General features: G+C 33.5%; 2 long non-coding RNA genes across 10 annotated transcripts in view; one reads left to right on the forward strand and one right to left on the reverse strand.

Annotated features, from left to right (window-relative positions):
* LOC146992797 (uncharacterized) overlaps positions 1–21865 on the forward strand; it is a 170910-nt gene that overhangs the window by 37467 nt on the left and 111578 nt on the right. The window lies entirely within an intron of this gene.
* LOC146992798 (uncharacterized) overlaps positions 4322–21865 on the reverse strand; it is a 39667-nt gene continuing 22123 nt past the window's right edge. Inside the window, exons 1-3 of one of the 4 annotated variants that reach the window (XR_015039082.1) lie at positions 13860–14121; positions 12239–12288; positions 4322–4578 (exon numbers count right to left, since the gene is read on the reverse strand). This is a non-coding gene — a long non-coding RNA (uncharacterized LOC146992798). Of the gene's footprint in view, positions 4579–12238; positions 12289–13859; positions 14122–21865 lie in introns of those variants that run through there. The other 3 variants (XR_015039081.1, XR_015039083.1, XR_015039080.1) reach the window with 3 other exon arrangements.

The raw sequence follows: 21865 nt of genomic DNA on the forward strand, positions 1-21865 counted from the left end.
TGTTAATAAATTGGACATGATTTCTTCAGAATTATTTGGTATGCATGGTTGCCAACTCTCCCGGTTTCACCTCCGGTTTTTAGATATACATCTCCTGGTTTGGAAGATAACCAAATCTCATGGTTTTAACTTTTAGCCTTTCCAGAGATAAAAATTAAATATTAATAAATGTCTTTTATAATGAACAATACTTATTAATAAATTCATAAGTATTTTTCGGTTATGAAACTAAATTCTGAAAATAAAATTTTTCCCAGTTTAGTTTCATTATTGAATTAATGAAGCTTTTAAGGTTGTGTAAATTTCATTCCCTCATCCTAAGTGATCTTCGGTATAATTTAAAAAATTTTATTTGATCTGAATTGTCTTAATATATTATAGACATTTCTGGAACTTTATATGAGGATTCAGCTATATATTTAATGAGTAAATATCTGTATTTAATTTTGTTTTAATCAATATGTAGAATCACTAAGGCAGTTTCAGAACAGGAAACAAGAAAAATGTGCATTACCTTCACCATGATGCCATCTCCTGACCAACCCATTAATAGCCAGATGTGCTTCTTATTGCATCACGAAAGCACAACGGCCTTTGGATATAGCCACCAGATCCTAGTGTTGACGAAGTAACACCTAACACATTTTAATTTGGGCCACTGTAAAGCATATTTTTTTTTTTAAATTTTTTAGTAGGTGATATAAAAGTGCGTATGGTTCTCGCTGAGATTTGAACTTGAGAATCCATGATTGCTGGTTGTATGTGCTTCCAGTTACATCACGAGAATCGTGGTAAGGAGGGAGATAGTCTCTTACAAATGACTAAGTTTATCCACCCAGTAGTATGTGCATTAGTTATTAATTTTATTTTTTTATCTTGTTTAAATGTATTTTCATATACTGAAGTTTTCCTTCCCTACTCAGAATTTTCTCAGTATGAAAGTTGCAAAATGAAACTAGCCAAAGAAAATTAAAGTTAGAATATGTAATTAATACCTTTTACATCAGAACCATAATGTAAGGAGTTGATCAAACTGAATTGTGCATTGTAAATCAAATTAAACGATTTTGAGTTCTTTTAAATAGTGCCACTGCACAGTGCAAAAACCTTCCCAAAACTCCTAGTTTTCCATATTGTAAGGTTGGAAGCTATGGTTATGTATATTATAGCATTTGATATTTGTTAATTTTATTTTCTTAAAACCGAACTCTTTTTTGGTCCGCCAGTGGCTGAGTTGTAAAATCACTAAACACCAGTAGTTCAATGAGAGTTAAAAATCCCTGCGAATGGGCTGGCTGCATGAGCACTTTCATTGTTTTCTCCATGTTTAATATGTATATGAGCCAGATTTTTTTTGAAAGTCCTCCATGCTTTATCTTTAGGCAAATACCCTTCAAGTGCTTTACTGTAATCAAATATTCCTAAACCATCATTTTCTTTCTCTGTCAGACTGAAATTCAAGGGTGCTTCCTTAAAGAATTAGTGTCTTGCAACCGAGCAAGCATGGTAAATAATATGAAGCTGAAGAAGTATAAATTTTAGTGGTCAGTTTTAATCATTGTTTCCATCTGTATTTAGTTCTTAAAATAATTTCTATGTTAACTAAGTATTGTTTGTTTAAACATATTTATGGAATGCACTATTTGCCACCTGAATGCTGCTTACATCAAATGTAATGATGCAAACGGTAGTGATGCCTGAATGTAATGATGAGGAAGAAACTTGGTAATTGGTAAAAATTTCTCTGCCAATCAAAATAATAATAGTAGTAATTATAGTTTGATAGTCCAAATCATTATAGAGAATTGACATAATTTGATATATGCAACTGCAATTAATCTTTTCAACAATTACATATTAATGAAAATTTAGCACCTTTTGGGGCTCTGAATGTAACTACATTTTAAAGAATCAGTGTCAGTTTAGACTTTTTTTAGTGATTCGAGAAACTACATTACACTGAATTAATTTTAAAGGGGGATGCTTTCTGCACATGCATAAGAAAAATGTATATATTCATAAGAGAGGGAAAATGTAACAAATTAAAATATAACCTCTGTGAATTTTTCAGGAGACAGAAATATGAAATATTTTTATTAAAATAGCTGAAATGATATAGCATTTCCTTGTTGTTATGTTTCTTAAAAACTTGTTATTTACTGTAGCTGCAATTAAATCTCTAAAAGCTTTATCATGAAAGCTTAGACTATTAAAAGCATATGTAACTGTGGAAGTTTAAAGTAACAGTAATATATTCTTAGCTGCATTAAGAAGTTACAGTTCATTAATATCATGAAATGTAGTCTAAATTTCTTTCATCTTATGAAACAGCTGAGTTCAGAGCATTAGTCTTGTATAAAATATTATAATTATTATTATAAAATTTATAGAAAATATCCATCCAAAGCATTTTTGCATTCTAAGATGTAAGATAGGGAGCTCAATGAAAATTGCCCTCTTAGGTAGGCAAGCATTAAAAAAGGAATAAAAGCAATGTTTATACCTATGACAGATTTAATTTCTTATATTATGGGAAAGGGCATCAAGCTTGTCTGCTTAAGAGAAGGGATGCTTTCATGCAGGACTGCCTAAGAGGAGGAAAGCATTAGGAAATAGTAAAATGCACATGTAGGCAGTCTCTTCTCTGGTATTTGAGCCGAGGTGGAAGGAACAATGTTTATTGGTCTTACCTGCTCAGCTGTTGATAGGCACAAGATAGATCTGTTTTTTTTTTTTTTTTTTTTTTTTTTTTTGAAATTTTAGCAAACAAATCCATTTTGTCTAATTCATAATATCCATAAAGTTTCAAAAAACGTAAAGGTAACAAAAATTTCTTTATGCTTCTCTTCGAAATTCCTTTGTCTGGTTATATAATAAATACAAAGAAGAATGGATGCAGGTCTAAACAAATAGTGGGTTGAATTCTTCAAAGAAAAGTCTTACTGTGAGTTTGATAAAGGATGCAGATAAAGGACAGGGATTGCCGTGTTATTTTTATTGGTTTGAATTGAGACCCTTTTTTTTTTCTTTTTTTAAACTAAACATTACTAAAAGTGAGCTGATAATTATAGCAATGTGCTTAAAATTAGAGGTATCAGACGTGGTCTTTTGATAAGTTGGAAAATATTTTACTGTGCATGAATTTTGTACAGTACAAAGTCCTTAATCCGGACTCGTCGGGACTTTGGCGATTCCGCTTTATAGATCATCAATTTAAATCTGGTAAGATGACATGCAGAAATTATAAAATTAAAAATATGAAACCATAATTTATGAAATAAAGAGAAATTATGATCTAAAGGGTATCAAAATTTACAAAAAAAAAGCTTAATATTTATTTGCTTACTTTATTAAACATTTCTTTCAATGTAAGTTGTTTAAGTTGCTTCTTTTCATGTGCTAATAGTTTCTAATTAATTCTATAAACAGACATAATTTCTTGTTCAGTTACAAAGTTCCGCTGTTCAAGTCCTGTAATTGCTGTGCCGAGAATACCGACTAACTTGTCAATCGAAATTTTTTCGTTTTCGCTAACCCCTCTGTCACTTTCTTCATGCCTTTATCCATTTTTTGCAGCAATTAAACTTTTTGTTTGATGGACATCGAAACATGCGTTCCTTTTGTAGATCCTTTGGCAGCTCCAGAATCGGAAATTCTTTTTGACATAATTAAAAGTTCAAGCTTACTTTTATAAAATTACTCTAACAGTCGGCAAAAAGTAATAAGCCGGATCCAATTAGAAGATTAAGAAACAACGCAATCTGCAACATTAACTGAAATAGATAATTAGATAATTTTAGCCTAGCTTATACCGTCCGTTGTACATTAACAGCCCATGCGTAAACGCATATGCGCAGAAAGTTTGTAGCTTTGATGTCCGGATTATAGATCATTCCGGATTATGGGCGTCCGAATTAAAGACTTTGTACTGTAATTTGTATTTATTTTTCCTGCATTTCATATTTCCCAAAACAAATCTGCAGTTATTATTAATTGCTAATAAGTATTTATATAAAAGTGCACAGAGCGTTTTGTGGTTCACTAGCAATTAAAGTAGCATTGATTCTCCACAAATGAACTTCGCCTGCGCCTGTTGCATTGGCTTGACTGCATACTGTCCTGAATTCGGAAGTCTGAAATGAGCAAATTTGTTTACATTATGTTTTCAAGAGCTTCTCTTCTTTGCCTGCTCATGTTCTTTGGTGTGTGTTGTGAGAAAGGTAATATTAAGGATTTGATAAAAGTTTGTTTGACCATCTCAGAATCGAAAATCATTTCATCATAATATTAATGTGCTACTGATATAAGAAAAGGACTAAACTGATGTAAAACTTTTTATGTTTAGTAATTCTACTATTCAAAGAATTTCACAAAATGTTAAATATAACTTTAGCATAAACGTTTATAACAAAATGCATCTTTAATTCTTATAAAAATCTATTTGTTTAATTTTCTTAATCTTCCCAGAAGAAGATCTCATCATTTTCCTGCTCTTGAGCATCCTGAATGTCAACTTCCTCCACTCCAGAGTGACGACGGAAGTTTAAGGTGTTTAAAGGAGGTGCTGTTTTGAAAAATCTGAAAGAAAAGTTCAATAATAAATTTTAAGAAAACATAGTTATACCTACTTTGAGAGAGTATTGCCTATGAGAAACTTGACAGGCACAGAGAGATTAAAATTCATCTATGTGTACGCATAAAAACCGGCAACATCAAGGAGCCTGTCACAGCACTATGCTTAATGATTTAAAGCCTAAATTTAACATAAAGCTTTCAATTCTTATTTTATTTTGTGTTAGAAATACTTTAAGTTGCCAGTGTCATTTCAAAACAGGAGAAGGTAATAAAAAGTCACATGCAATAACCAATTAAATGGAAACTTAATTTTCATTGGAATATTGCATTTTTAAATTATTATTCAGACTACTCAGGAAATCAAAAAAAATTTATTTCAGTGTCAAATTTTCTTAAGCAATGCAGATTCTTTATCATATTTTACGAATTGATGCCTGTCCAAAATATCTAGTAACCGAGCTTCATCAAAAACATTAATATGCAACATAATGATAGTGCTAGCCACAAAATGGATAATCTAAAAAACAAAAAGAAAGAAATAAAGAAAAACACCCTGCTCCTAGCGAGCACAAAATAACATCTTCTAACAGCAGTTCCGAATTTGTACCTACCTTGAAATCTAAATCCTATCCTGAAACAGTTAACAACATTAACTGCAATAAAAATTTCATAAAATACTTTTGCATAATGTGGGAGCTCAAAAACATCTTCAGAGGCACTAAATTATCTTAATTAACATTTCTTATTGTAACAACTTTCTACTTTCAGGGCTGCTGCCCAGTCGGTATAGTGATTAGTGATGTTGACTGCCATACCGAAAGACCCAGGTTCAGATCCCTGAGAAGGCTAGGATGTTTGTAACTGTATAGTGCCTGTGCAGCATGGTGACACTCTAACTGTGTACAGAGCCAAAAATCACTCGAGAGGTTGATGTCAGGATGAGGAATGGCCAATCTTTGCCCCCCCCCACGATACTCTCAATTAAAATTGTGGAAGAAAATGAGCAAAGTCGTACTGTCACATGTATGGTGCTCAAGGTTCTTGCCAATGACAAGTGCAATCTTGTAATCTTTTGTAGATGAATTTCATGGGCTTGTTCTGTTGTTACTGTCAGACAAGTGAGGTAACTCACAACACACTTTGAGCTCTGAAATCCCAAAATAGAAAATGTACTTTGATTCCTAAACTTTGAAAAACTGATTACATTTCAGAATAATATTTAAATCTATGTGTTAGTTTGATTTTACCCCGCACACTTCAATAGCCCAGAGATAAAAACTGGATTTATTGCCATGTTTCCCTAAAACCAAGCGGTCAAGGACATGGTTAGTGTTTGGAAGCCTGATCACTAAGATTTCCTGCAGGTTTTAAACTTCTTACTACTCTCCATGATATTTTTATATTTTTATCAGTAATAATAAAAATTGCATTTATTTATGGAAATATATAGTGCAGAAATTTTAAATTAAAGCATAATTTAAACTAGTAATTACATTAGAAATATTAAAATAATGGTAACTTTTTATAAAATATTTCAGTATCAAAATGAATAATTATGAAATGAAAAAAGTTTCTGTAAACTCAAAAGGTCTTATGCAAACCATACTGCAATATAAAAATATCAAAACAGCAAAAAATAAATGCAAAAGATTTATGCATTGTAATTTACTAGCATTTAAAGTTCACTGACTGACAAGGCCGTGTATATACAGTCTAATATATTTTTTCTGATGTCTGTGTCTGTAAGAACATATATATACGTGCATCTTGAAATACACTCCTCAAGAGTGAAATTGCAACATGGAGAAAGTATGCTCTTAGCATCATGCAAATTGCACGATCGAGAGTTGAGAGATGGATATGCAAATGAAAAGAAAAAGCACATAGAATCATTATAAATCAATTTATTCAGTATCTAATATGCTCACCTAGGGCAGCGATACAGCCTGCACTCCGGCGAGGCATACTGTCAATGAGTTCATTGATAGTTCCTTGAGGTAGCCTTTGCCAAGCCACATCCACTGCTGTACGCTTATCATCCAGGGTTTTCAGCCTTGGTCCTTGGTTAATATCATGTTCAATGACATCCCACGGGTGTTTGATGGGATTCAGATCTGGAGAAGCTGCGGGCCAGTTTAGGATGTCAAATCCGGTCAGGCTGTTATGGGTATGCCGTGCAACATGCAGTTTGGCATTCTCTTGCTGGAATACCGTGTTGGGTGCACACTGCAACCACACATAACAACAGGCTCCGCAACTCGCATGACACAGCGGTCCACTGTCAAACTGCTGTTAATGTATACTAGAGGCATTTTGTGATCAAACATTATGCCTTCTGTGACGCTTGGCAAAATTGGCTGTTTCATAGCGTTCTCCAGGTTGCCACCATATTTGTTGATGGATTTCATTCCTCTACAAACAGAAACAAGATGAAATCCATGAACAAAATCTGATGCCATTAGATGGTTCATGCACTATGACGCTGACACCACACCATGCATCTAGTCTTGTGCTCAGCAGTTAATGGTGTTCCTTTGGCTTGTACCCATGAATATAAGTGTACTTCATGCAGTCTGTTCCGTATAGTTTGGGTGGACACAGATCCACCTCCTCCTGGAGGCAACCAGCTTCGGATGTTACGTGACTTAGAGAAAGGGTCTCCAATAGTTGAACGCCGAATGCGCCGGTTTTTGCTCTCTGATGTGCATCTGTGCGCACCACTTCCTCTTTGACGTCCACGTGCACTGACCTGAATCCATCGTGTGACACAGCATTGGATGGTACTTATGTTATGCCCAAAACAAGTGGTTATTGTGTGCAGTGACAACCAAGTTCATGGAGTTTGTTAATACGGTCACGTTTCTTGGTTGTTAACTGATGGTATTTGGCTCGCCAATATCTCAATGGCATTTTCCATTTTTCTTCTAAAGTCTCCAATGCTTTGTAAACCCTCAGATGCTGTTTATGAGAAAGAAAAGTGGCTGATTTTTATAGCCCGCATATGCGTACCACATTATCCAATGCATGTACAATTTTTATCATTTGCATCTGTAATTTGCATGAATTGTAATTAATGAATTGCTACGTGCATTCTTTCTTGGTATTGCAATTTTACTTTTGAGGAGTGTATGTCCAGGAACTTAAAGCAATATATTAAAGGTGCATAAATCCAGGTATAAAGTACCTGGGGCATTTTGGCATTAAAATCAAGAAAAGACCCCTCAACAACTTACCTTCTTCTCCTATTCATGTTCTTTGCTGTGTGTCTGTGTAATATGAAAAGGATAAGATTCAGAACTTTAAAAAAGTTTGTCAGTTTCAAAATGAAGCCCCAGGGGGGTGTTGATTGTACTGAGAGAGATCTGTACTTTGACAGTCATAGCGCCGTAGGTATAAAATACCCAAGCCTACTTACTATCCAAAAGGGCAGTGTATTCTCTCCCAAAGGGTAGCAGCATTAGCGGTTTAAGTGAGTAGCAGGACAACCAGTCTTTTGTTACTCATATCATAGGCTAAATATCCTGCATTGACAGAGAAATTCTAGTTACTCTAGTAGTTGGGTTCGAAAGGTGTTAGAAATTTTGATCTGGCCTCCCTGGGAAAGGGGTGCCCAGGATGGTGCGATGTAGATGAGTTTGTGCAATTATTTCTATATAGTGAACTTGCGAGACCACTGCCTCACCTAATACAGAGAGCCAAACCACAAGTAGGCATTCTCAGTTGCATTTATTTGCCAAAGTGGCTTATATTTTTTCAGTCCCAGACTGGAAAAGCTTTTCTTCATAAAGACTAATGAGCTAATATAAGAAAGGAATAAAATTTATGTAAAATTTTTTTATTTATATTTAGTAATATAGTGCATGCTATTCAAGGAATGTTTAAGAAAAATATGAAATAATATATTGAGCATAAAGGATTATAATAAAATATTAATAAAATACATGTTTGATGATTGTACAAGCTCATAAATGGTAAAATCTAATTTCTGTTCTTGCAAGAGAAACATACTATTTTATAAACAAACACCATTTATTTTCTTTTCCTCATTTAAGAATAATTTAACTTTTTAAAATTCATACTAATTGTGAACCTAGTAGCAGCTAAGTGCTAGGATCACTAAACACTAATTTCAGCTGGGGCTATATCCTGGCGAATGTGCTGGCTGCATGGGAATTTTCACTGTGTTTTCAGTGCATATTGTGAATATGAAACAGTTCTCTTTAAAAATTTTCCACAAAAGCATCCTTCTCCACTAAGGTAAATAGTCCTTGTGTGCTTTGCCTTAATCACTTGGCCTAGTGAATCATTATGGAACATGTAATTTTTGGATTCTAGCGACACAAGTTATTAATTATGTAAGTATCCCCAGCTATTAGAATGTTTTGCTGTATAATAATTTTCTTTGAACTATCCCCAGTATGCACTGTAACAAAAAAGAAAAAACAATAGTTGCTCATGGTTACTGAAAGTAGAGAGGTGTTTTTTTATTAACAAAACAAAAAAAAAAAAAAAAAAAAAAAATCTTTGTTAGTCGTCAACTGGCTCAAATAATATCACAGATTTACAACTGAGAGATATTGCATGTATTTCAGAAGAAAGAATTACTTAATGTTGCACCCACTGAAGGATTAATATCTAGTTGCAAGGACAGGAGTATTGTTTGCTTTGGGATTGACTAATTGTTTACATTATTTTGCAAGAACTGAACATGATGCATCGTGCATAGTTCGCTAGGTTCCTTTTGATTTCATGGGGATTTTTGTTTTCAGTCTTTAATTCATATCATTAATTCCCAGTTGCATGTAGGATTAATGAGTGAGAAGGCCATGGCAGAAAAATCTATTTTATTTAAACCAGCATGTCTGTTTTGCTGAATGCTTGAGATATTATCTTGTTAATGAAGGCATTTTAGTGACATAATTTCTCTGCTCATGGTAATAGTGTGTTCTTCAAGACATCCACATCTTTGGTCGTGATACCATCTATACAAGAAACATGTTTCCATACCATACGAAGAAAAATAGTTCTACAACATAAGACTGCTGTCTCTAATTTTAAAAATTTTCCTTGTGTATTTTGAATTCTATGTCTGGCCTTCAGGTTGGCAAGGAATTTGTTTCCCATTTATTCCAAATAAATTAATTTTTGTTTTTTTGCTCCAGAATATATATATCTTTGCAATATATTTGATTTGTCCAGTAATTTCTGATATGATACAATTTGGTAAAATGCATACATGTTTGATATGCATTCCTTTAAGAAATAGAACATCCATGAACTTCACGATTACACCTTTTTATTCTCTAATGGGCATCAAATTGTTCATTTACTTAAAGTAAGACCAGTTTCAATTTAAAACTATTTGCAAAAGAATTATGGTTTGCCTCTATATTTTCAGAAAAGCACTTTTTACTGTCTTCAAGTCATTTTAGAAGGCAAAATAAGGTAGAGATATTCTGGTTCTATGTTAGCCGCATGTTCAGGCATATTCTTTGCATTAATTATTGTAAGAGCTTTTTTGGGTGCAACCAATTGAGAGGCCTTTTTCTGATTTCTAATCCATTACTGCGCATCATTAAATTTGAAAATCAAAGCAATTTAGAAACCTCTGCCTATTGGAAACTTCCTCGACACTTTTTATGCATGTAAACCAAAAATAAACTATATACAATCTATCAAAATACAAAAAATAATACTAAAAAAAACTAAACTATCTAAACTTATCTAAAAAAACTTTGGTTTTTCTAAATTTCGCAATTTACATTTAATTAATATTTTGATTCCTAGTCAATTTGCTTATTAAATTTCTCAAAATACCTTTAGTTTAAACTTCTCTTTTAAGTAATTCACTACATTTAGTTTTACTTTTGATTTTGAATATTACTATACCGATGCCTATATGGATGATGAAACATGAATTAAGTAATTGAAGAGTTACGTTTGGAGGCAACTTCCCCTTGATAAGATCTGTCTCCTGCCTGCTCAACAATTATTCACTTATGTAAATTAATTTAGTCTTAACAAATTAAAAAAAATTGGGGGGGGAATAATTTTTTGGAATATTATATATTTATCCCTGATTTTAGATACTTGCACTTAATTTACACATGCTCTCAGAATTTAAATGATATTGTAAATTTATCAATAATTTATCTTTTATTTGTAAGCAATTAAAATTTCATAATTTAAAATTTTCATTTAAATTAGCTTTATGCAAATAGAATTCAAATTTCATTCCTTGCAGCAATGCACAAGAGATTTATTTAAATTTAATTTAACTTTACTCTTTTATTTATATATGTATGTATATATACACATGTCTGTCTAATCAATTCATGATAAATTGGCTTATGGATTCACTCAGCCATCAGTGTAGAAATTACGATCACAAATTAATCATGTAAAACAAAACTGTCTGTTAAAAATGCTAAATGGAAAAGACAACATGTGGCATTACAGCAATAACAGCAGATTTTATGCAATTTAGAAGTTGTTTTTATTCATAAGAGTAATTTATTTAATTGTATGTAATCTGGAATATAAGAATAGTGTTAAATCTTTCATTAAAAGTAAATTATTCAGTAATAAAAGTAAAGTAGGTGTACAGCCATGAATCTACTGCTTCACATTTATTGCTATTGAGATACTAATGTAATATAAATGAAATCAATGTTTGTTTGTTTTACTCATTTAATTTACTAACAAAATGAACTTGAGTTTATTTAGTGGAAATTTAAGTGTTTGAAAATACAGATTGTTAATAGTATTTTTTGCAGGTTAATGGGTTACTCCTTATTTTTGTGTGTTTTGACTGGTCTTGAATTCAACATAAGTTTGGTTTAGCCATCAACATCATCTTTAACATAACCACCTTAAACATAGGTTGCCTCTCTATTATCTTTCATTAAATAATTTTGTACTACTTCATTTGATTGCAAAGATCATTGATTTGGCCTTCCTTTATAGTTTCTTCATATTATATTTATAATTGATCTGGCATTCCTTTATAGTGTTTTATGATATACATCATTCGAATATAACTTAATGTGTCACTGCAACCACATGTCCTTACGAAGATAACTTTGAAAACTAGGATATTTAAGAAAGTAATTTAGTGTTGGTACTGACAAAAATTGAATAAATGATTTAGTTTAAAATTTTAAGATGAAGTTTCACTGGTTGTATACTGATTGAAGAGCAGAATATTTAGACTTTTATCTAACTAGTGTTGTTAACAAGTAACTGTTAACAAGTGTTGTTATACACACTGTCAAGAAACTTTTGATGATTGGGGAATTTTTCAAAAAGAAGACTTCATTCTTAGAATGTTACAGAATTTGCATTTGAGAAAACAGCGCTAGTCATTCAATACAGGCGTATAGCAAATGCATTAAATTATATACATAAATGAAATATGTTTTTAATTAAATGAATGTTTTGTATGATTGTTGGATTAAAAATTTTATTGGTTTGTTTAGAATATGGCAAAACACATGAGGGCTATCTGCTTGAAAAGTGTACCTGCATCAAAGGGGTTTAAAAGAAACTGTCTTGTATTTACATAATATGCAAGGAAAACTAAAAAAACTGTAATCCTGGTAGCCCACTCATGGAGGTCTGAATCTGGCTTCAGCTGCTAGTGTTCACTGATTTTAGAACTCACCGTGCAAGATTTTGAGACATTTTGGCGTCCATCCACAAGTAGTTTTCTTTCTAAAAATATATTATAAAATTTGCATTGGAAGCATATATAAATCTATAAAAAATAAAAAAGAATGGGAGGTGGTTAAAAAAAAAAAAAAAAAAAAAGTAGGAAAAATTGCAGAAGCTAAAAAAGAAAACAGAAACCATAAGTCTGAAATACAAGTATTCTAAAGCTGCATTTTCCATAGCATGAATGTTGTTACTGTGTTTCATTTAGAAGATAAGTTAAATTTTTACAATATTTAATGCAAATAAGTCACCTAAATAGATTTAAGAAATTTCTGAATAGAGTCAAATGCCTTAAATTAAGGGCATTTGAGTCTATTCAAAATTTGAACAAAACATTAATTTTGATTTTGTTTAGAAAGAAACCACATATTGCAAGCTAAAAATTGGTTGTAAAGCTTGCTTAAGATTTTTGTTTGTTTTAGCTATATATATACTCATAAATGAGTAATCATTTTTATGCTGAAGCTAATTGGCCCAAGGCTAATATTGAGTAAGATAGTTTTTCTTTCTTAAGATATTAATCCTAATTTTTCAAAACTGCTGTTCAAAGTCTTATAACTAACAGTGTGTATTTAGGAATATTTGTTTCTTAATTTTACTCTGGTTATGAAATGTTCAAAATTATTACAAAATTATGAAAACAGAAACAGTTTAATATAAAAATTCTGTTTTAATGCTTACTAAAATTATCCTGCTTAAAGGATCCTAATAAATAAATATTTCTGGGTTATTCAGCTAGGAAGTTAAATTATTCTGCAAACTTGTAGATCATTGGTAAAAGGTATACAATATTATAACAGTCTGAATTTATTTGATGATTTAAAATTTTATGAAGCAGTCTGACCCTTAGTTTAAAGCGATGCAACTCAAATTCTACTTTTGTTGCATAAGGAATGTCACCGTTTTAGAATTACCCAAAATATTATTTAATGTAGTTGTTAAGTTAATTAAAATGGTGAAGAAACTTTCAATTAGTAAGATTAACTTGAATGCTAACTATGCTTAACTTATTACTGTTTGTCTCTTTTATAGAGTCCATCAGTTTCGTTTCATTTTTTTAAAACAAGCGTAGAATATGTTAAATAAGAAACTCGTTTCTTTTGGAGAAATTGACGTGTATATTCGAATTGTAATGAAAAGTAATGTAACGCTGAACTTTAATATTTTAACTAGTCTAAAGGTTTTATTTAATTTACAACATGCATCTGTTTTACAAAAGAAAAATTTGGGTGAAAAATAAAACTTTTCTGTAGTACAAATTATGTGTCATTCAGAATGAGAATCACAAAATGCGCCAACTAAAAATGTTTAACATTTTTTTTGTTAAAATGAAATTAGAAAAACTGCATTCAAGCTATTATAATTTAACGAAAACCATTTTAGAGTATGAATTAGTTAATTTTATGCTTAGATTGAATAAAGCTATTATCAATAGAAATCTTCATTATATCCGAAACAGACGCAATAAAGTAAAAAACAGTTACATGATTATGAACTACTATGGAAATATGTATTTTCTCGGATCTGTCTATTATTAAAATATTAATAGAGTATGTAAAAGTAGGACTTACATCCCCATGATGATGAAGTAAGAAATTCTGCAGATCCAATACAGGAGAAAAATTATTATACCCATCACGAATAAAATCACACCGAAATCAAGAAATATATTCATACTGATGGGTAAATCCAAAGACCAATTGGTACTGAAGTAGAATGGGTATAAGATTTTTATTACTGTTGCAGTTTTCCAGTAAAGGAAAGTGTGTCATGTGATATTGTATCATATCATATCGTATCGTACCGTACCGTATATCCACATTAAAAAATCGAAAATCGGGTAGCTAATTAATAATAAAATAAAAGCTAATTCTTTTGTGGGGAGGAAAAGGAATGTCATGGGCGCCAGTTTGCCTTTTTAAATATTAAGGGACAGCATTATTTTAACCATAACCGTCCATATAAATGGTGTTATTTTTTCTCTTTGCTGTTTATGTCTTTACATAGCATAAGTAGCACTTAAGTATTGTAATTAGGTTTTGTGCGACGTATGGACCTCTTCTTCAGTCAGGACGCAAACTATTTTAACCAATCACTGATTATTTTTCTTCTATCAGTGGCAAGGAAAATTATGAAGCAGAAATTGATAATTCCTCTATACGGCCATAAGAATTTCACCGGATGCTGGTTTATAGTTATTTTTTTTTAATGCATAACATACAAATGTTCTCTAATCGTGGGCCTAGATGCCTTTGTGGAGGATATTCTAACAATAATTGATTTGTATTCACATTTATACCCAGGAAAAAAACGAAACCTTCGGAGTAGCTAGCCCCCGAGATGTCAATAAATTATAAAAAGAAATAAGAGTTGCTGAGCGCTTTTGAGTTTAATCTTCCATATTGTCTTAAATTTGACTAGTTTGAGTTTAATTGGATACTACTTGTTTTTAGCATGGCTCCTTTAAAGGGTGGATGTTATGAAACCAAGTTAAGGTTAAGAGATACGCATATAGAATTGTGCATGTTAGCTCATCAGGTGCATGGCAGGCATGGAGTTCTAGGATCATAAAACAATTCGGGTTATTAATGACAACCACTGGTGCACAAAAAATGAAATCCGTTGCAAATTTTCCAGTAGGCTGGCATGTGCTTATGGTGTATGGGAATATAAGGCTATATATATCACGCTGACAAATACGGGGTGTTTAAAAAGGTCGTTGTCAAACTTGACATGTCGGTCTGCCATACCCTAACAGATGAGTTTACATAGGAACTTGGCTTCGAAAATGCCAATGGCGACCGCTAGCAGGCAGTATTCGCAGGCTTATGGGAGAGTGGGAAGTGTGATCATTTTAGGCGAGGACGTTGCAGGAGAAGAATGAATCGGTTTCTAACTCAGGTCTTTATGGACAATTTCTAGAAAGAGTGTTGCCGGATCTTATGGCAACCAGATGCGTCCCAGCAACTACACGCCGAATCTTGTTTCAGCATGACGGAGTGCCTGCCCATTTTAAGAGCAATGTGCGAGAATACCTCCATAGGGCATACCGTGATCGCGGGATTGGCAGTGGCAGATAAAATGCATGACCGCTCTGATCCCCCGACCTGAATCCCATTGATTTGTGCTTATGGGGATACATGAAGTCTATGGTGTACGAGACGACCGCAACATCAGACATGGATTTCGTCGGCATGATCTTGGAAGTGGAGGAACGTGTCCGTGGCACATCTGCTCATTTTGAACGGACCCGCGAATTCATGCGTCTATGTTGTGATGCACGCAGTGTTACGCTTGGAAGGACTTTTGAACAACTTCTGTGATTTAACCATGTTTTTTAATAAAAGTGATATTAACACCACTTTCGATATCCTTTCTTTCTTCTGCTTGCGAACATTATCCTCTCGCGGCCACCGTTCGCATTTTCGTATGCAACTACCTATGTAAATCTTGCTTGTCTTGGTGTAAGGTTTATACTAACTTGTTATTTTTAGTTAAAGCCACTTTCCTGTCGCTCTTAATTTCAGCTTAATAATTTCCTGCCAGAATGTGTTTTCAAAATCGCGGTTAAATGCAAATGAAGGAAGAGCCGTAGTTAAAGTCGAAGTTCCACTGACTTCGTTAGAGAGCCAGAGATTCTGACCAGCGCACGTTTTCCTTTTGTCTACACTCTCTCTAAGCTATTATTATGCTCGGCCTTATTTCAGACCCTTGATAGCTTCGCCGTTTAGTTAGCGTTTAAGCGACCAACTCTTGTAGCATTTTGATAGCTTCGGCTATATCTTTTTAGTTAAGTTTTATTTCTTGGTATTCTTGAGATCAAGCCCAAGTGGGGGCTTTTATGTACGTCCTGAGAAAGGGTCATCTGTGAACTTTATTTTGAGCAATAAAGGGTAATTAATCCTTCTTGAGTTTCTGTTCTTTGAGCTAAGGCGATTAATCGCTTATCAGTTCTCAAGGTTCCATACGCTTGGCTGTAAATTCTAGCTAAGAACATTACAATGGTATGTTATACCAGCGTGTTAAGTTTGGCAACGACATTTTGAGACACCTTGTATATCTGAAAAAATTCCAATTCAAACATTTGAATTTTAAGAGAGCTCAAAATTCTACATCACGAGAAGCAGCGTGAGACATTGCAACAGCGTATGTAAAGCAAACAAAACAGAGTTTTAGGTTTTTAAGTGTGCGATGGCGATATAAGGAAAACAACAGATGATTAAAATTATGTGAAATAGCTGGTGTCGTCTCATATGCCATCAGGAAGAGGAGAATGATGTTAATCAACGAAGGGGAAAGTGAATATGTGAGCCAGAGGTTATAAGAGAAGATATATTTTTTAAAGAAAGTTGTTTTTAAGTCTCTGAATATCACTATATCTGGAAAGAAATGAAAAATTTTTTACCTGATATTTTTCGTCTTAATTTTGCAGTCCGTGCATTCAAACTCTCCAAAGAAATTGTGCGTATTTGGTTTGAATACAGATTTCTATGATGAAATTAACGTAATGCTTCCACAGCATTGAAGTCGTTCTATAATATGGCTTCACGAGATTGCTTTCGCAAAATCTTATTTTTCCTTACGTTAAATACGCAGCCAAACAGAAGTCGAGTGTATATGCGCTTTGTTTGAATCCTGTTGTTTTTAATACAGTATTGGAGTGGATTGTTTCAGTTTATGTGATTACGACAAAGCCTCGGGGGCCATCTGCTAAGGGGAAGGGATGCCTTTGTGGAGGACATTCTAATGGAAATTGGCTCGTAGACACGTTACACATGGGGAAAACCACGAAAACGCCCACGCAACTGCTCCGTTCGCGGGATTTGAACCTCGATTCGAAATACCAGTGTTTAGCGACTTTACCACTCGGCCACTGGTGGATGCGAAAGCTAGGAGAATTTATGTGTGATGTTAATAATTATATTAAAAGCAATATACGTCAAACTATTTTTGTACTTTATACCAACATCGATATTTGATTTCTCTGGAAGTGATTATCATAGAGAAGATTCTATCCACGGTTTGCAATCCTAGACGATTTAGTGGCAAACGCAGGGCAGGGGCGAGGAAGTTGAAGTGGGCTGCAAAATTTAGGGACGACAAAACATTCAGAACTTAGAGAAAAAGGGATGAAGGAATTTAGAAAAGCCTCGTACCGGTCCTGACGTAGGCTGATTATTGCGGGCGGGGGGAGAATGTGTCTACGTATCCCGTGTAAGTTTGTTTTATGTGATTAAGCCTCGAGCGCTGTTTGCCTAAGGGTAGGGGAGGCCTTTGTTGCGGACGTTTTAAGGGAAACTGGCTCGTATACGCATTACACATTGGGAAAACCCACGAAAGCGCCCATGCAACCAGCTGTTCGCGGTATTGGAACCTCGGACTGAACTACCAGTGTTCAGCGAACCTACCACTCGGCCGCTGGTGCGTGAATCCCGCGTAAGATGTGTCCTGTATTGTGTGCACCTTTGATACTTCCTAGCGTGCTTAATATCGAGCTGTCTGTGCTGTTCACCGTAGGCATCATTGTCTTAGATGAGACGACTAACTGAATCACACATGGATTTGGCTGTTGAATAGTCCATTTGCATTATGTTATAAAATAGTGAAGGAAACGATTTAAGCAAAATTACGAATATTATACAAATATATGTAGCCCAAAATAAAGATTTAAATTTCTTTTTCGTCTGAATTCTTTTTCACAGACAAGAGGTAAATAATGTTTCAAAACGCAGGAGATATTTCTTGTGTGAAGCGAAGAAAACTTATAAGTTTTGTTTTAGCAACTGTAGAAATGCTTATTTGTAGATTCATTCGATGAAGTCTCAGAAAAGGAAGTGAAATTCATTAATTCGTTTTTGGAAACATTTTTCATTTCATGAAATATAAATGAATCATGAATAAATGAATGAATCATGAAGGCTGAGTTATCTGAGTGTTTATGAATTTAACAGTAAATACACAGTAATATTTAGACTAAAAAAGTTGGGATTCTAAACCTGTAACAAAATAACTGTAAGGAGAAGGATAAGTGTAATGAGTTCGTCCTGATTTCTGAATACTTGGCTCTCTTTTAGTTAACAACATTTTCAGTTCTCTGCGATTAATTAGTTATCTGCAGCCAGTTTAATTTCTGGTTTTCAGAATTGTTTCATTTCTGGTTTTCAGAAATTTTAAGTTATCCTATCTCAAATTTGCTGTATAACTTTTCCAGAATCACAGAAATTAAATTTTTCGTTTTTATTAGATTCAGGTCAACACCTTGGAGCTGATAACTTGGTTTATAAAACTTATTAAACAAATGTATCGAATAAACTACATATGTTTTTGGTTTTATCAAGTCTGCTGTTAAAGCAAAATCATTTTCTTCCAAAAAGTCTGAAACTTAATTGTAATATGTGGGAAAACGAGTAAAGCAGATTTTCTGCAAGAACAAACTCGCTTTTTTTATGAAGAATGAAGCAAGTGATATCTTCATCAGTTTCAATACAGATTTCTTGAACAACTTATCATTCAAAGAATTACCTCTTATTTAAAATTAAGCTTAAAAGGAGCCTTAGTTGGGTGCAGAGATTGAAGAAAACTCTATCAATTTCAAAAGTGATCTGACATAGGTCTCTTTTTGAAAAGCCAAAAATGTTTTTGAAAAGACATGTACTGTCAAAAGTCGTTAATCCGGACTCGTCGGGACTTCGGCGATTCCGGATTATCGATTATTCCGGATTATAGATCATCAGTTTAAATCTCGTAAGATGGCATGCAGAAATTCTAAAATTAAAAGTAGTCATGCAAATTTTCATGCAGATGTGCACACAAACTATGGTGTGTTTCATTTCTAAAATCCATAGTTCTATTTGGGAGAGCTTTCGATCTATATATTCGATTCAAATAACTACTTCAGTTAAGTCTTGATGACTTTTATTTACACACATCTTTTATATTATAATATACAGTCAAAAGTCGTTAATCCGGACTCGTCGGCACTTCGGCGATGCCGAATTATCGATTTTTCCAGATTATAGATCATCAGTTTAAATCTGGTAAGATGGCATGCAGAAGTTATAAAATTAAAAATATGAAACCGTAATTTATGAAATAAAGAACAATTATGATCTAAAGGGTATCAAAATTTGCAAAAAGAAAAAGCTTAATATTTATTTGTTTACTTTATTAAACATTTCTTTCAATGTAAGTTGTTTAAGTTTTGCTTCGTTTCATATGATAATACTTTCTCTTTAATTCTATTAAACAGACATAATTTCTTGTTCAGTTACAAAGTTCCGCAGTTCAAGTCCTATAATTGCTGTGTCGAGAATACTGACTAATTTGTCAATCGAAATTTTTTCGTTTTCAATAACCTCTGTCACTTTCTTCGCTATCGGAAGCGAATTATAATGACGAGGAACTTGTTTTAAATCATATCAAAGACGGAGCACATCGAGATGAAATACTACATTTCATAAGGAATTATAAGCCTAATAAAATAAAAACATCTGCCCTGAAGATAAGGATAGTGCTGACAGATCAACTTCCAATTCATCCCCCCGCCGAGCAGCGTGAAATTGATAAACAGATTTCGGATTTCAAAACATACTTTCGCCTTAGATCCTTATATATTAACAAATATATATCGGAAATTCTATTTGATATAATCGAAAGTTTAAACTTACTTTTATAAAATTGCTCTTACAGTCTGCAAAAAATAATAAGCCGGATCCAATTCGAAAATTAAGGAACAACGCAATCATCAACATTAAGTGAAATAGATAATTATTTAGCTTATACGTCCATTATACATAAAACGCGCACGCGAAAACGTATTCTGCACTTGCTCACACTCATATGCGCAGTCGTAAAAGGTCTTACGCGCACACGTAAACGCCTATGCGCATGTGTCAACGCGGCGCATGCGCAGAAAGTTTTTAATTTTGAGGTCCGGATTATAGATCATTCCGAATTATGGGTGTCCGAATTAACGACTTTTGACTGTATTTAACACTAGAACCGCAGATTGGATAATTTTTGACCCAAAAGCTATTTTGTTTCCGATTTTCTTAAAAAGTTACTAAAGGAATTGAAAACAAATTTCTTGACTTTACCTATTCTTATACCAATAACAATCTGTGAAAATATGATACGTTAAATACTTATACATGTAATGTGTGGGGCCCATGTAAGAGTTTTGTTGACGATCACTGCAAGATAAGGGGCCTGCTTGGCCCAGGGAATAGGGGTGCCTTAAAAAATGAGATTTTTCTTGAATTTGCTTTTTCTCGTGAACATAATGGCCAGTGTTTTATCCACGTTGACTTGAATATTCCATTTTATAAGCCAATTCTCTAATGTATGGATGTAGTTTTGTAATCGTTGAATGACTGGATATACGCATGCACTTTGTGCTAGCATCGCAGTGTCGTCTGAATACATAGCTAATGTTGTGTCATGTGTGGTTGGTATGTCATTCACGTAAATAATTAAAAGTGTGGGTCCAAGTAAGGACCCTTGTGGAACACCAGCCTGGATTGCATGGGGTTTGTGCCAGAAACATGAATGTTGAAGTATCTACCGGTTATGTAGGAATTAATAATGTTGATGATGTAGCCTGGGAAGCCCAGGGCAGGTAATTTGTAGGTGAGAGCATCTAGCAAAACTCTGTCAAAAGCCTTAGCAATGTGTAGAAATAAGCATATTCAAGGATTGTTTTCCCTCTGATGTTTTTTTGTTTTGTACTATTGAATGGAATGTGATGCATTACTACTATAGCCAAAGCCGTAGTCTAATGGGGCACATCTGGTTTTTTATGACTACACAACTGGTTTTTCACATTGCCTTGCCGATAGTTTGAGTGTACCAGTCTGTTCCATTTTTGCCACCTTGTTTACACGCAGGGATAAAATTGATCTTAGGTGAAAATGGCTGGAAGAAATATGCGTAAATTAACAGTTAGTGAGGCCCTCGAATATATGCGGCAATTATGGGAAAATGAATCCGAAAATGATAATGATAAAAAATCAGCAATGACGAATATGTGCCTCCAGATGAAGAAAATATTTCCTCGGATGAAGATACCGTATCTAATTTTCCTGTTTAATGTACTAGCAGAAAAAACACTTCTGGGAAGAAAGAACAATGTGTAAATAAACGTAAAAAGTTATCAGATTCAAATTCAGATGAAGTGAACTCTGGAACTTTTGTTATAAATGATGGAACGTGTTAGGAAATCATCACCTCTGGAAGTTGTATGCATGGAAGAATTGCTGAACATGATGTTTTCAAAGAAAAGAGTGGCCCAACCAGTTATGGAAAGCGAAATATTGAAAATGGCTATGCAATTAGTTCATGGAGGCTACTTATAGATGAGGCCATGCTTCATCATATCAAAAATTGTGCAGAGGAAGAAGCTCACTGGCAACTGGGAAAAAATGAATGGTCAACAGGTTTGACGAACTAGATGCTTTTATATCAATTGTGTATGCTCGAGGTATATACGGTGCAAATAATATAGAGCTTAATAATCTATCTTTTTTCCATGATACTATGGCGAGAGATAGATTCAGAGAACTTTTGAAATTTCTGCAAT

The sequence above is a fragment of the Stegodyphus dumicola genome, chromosome X2, assembly GCF_044657685.1.
Source record: "Stegodyphus dumicola isolate Sdum_Otavi_A_Nest chromosome X2, ASM4465768v1".
In the NCBI taxonomy this organism is placed as follows: Eukaryota; Metazoa; Arthropoda; class Arachnida; order Araneae; family Eresidae; genus Stegodyphus; species Stegodyphus dumicola.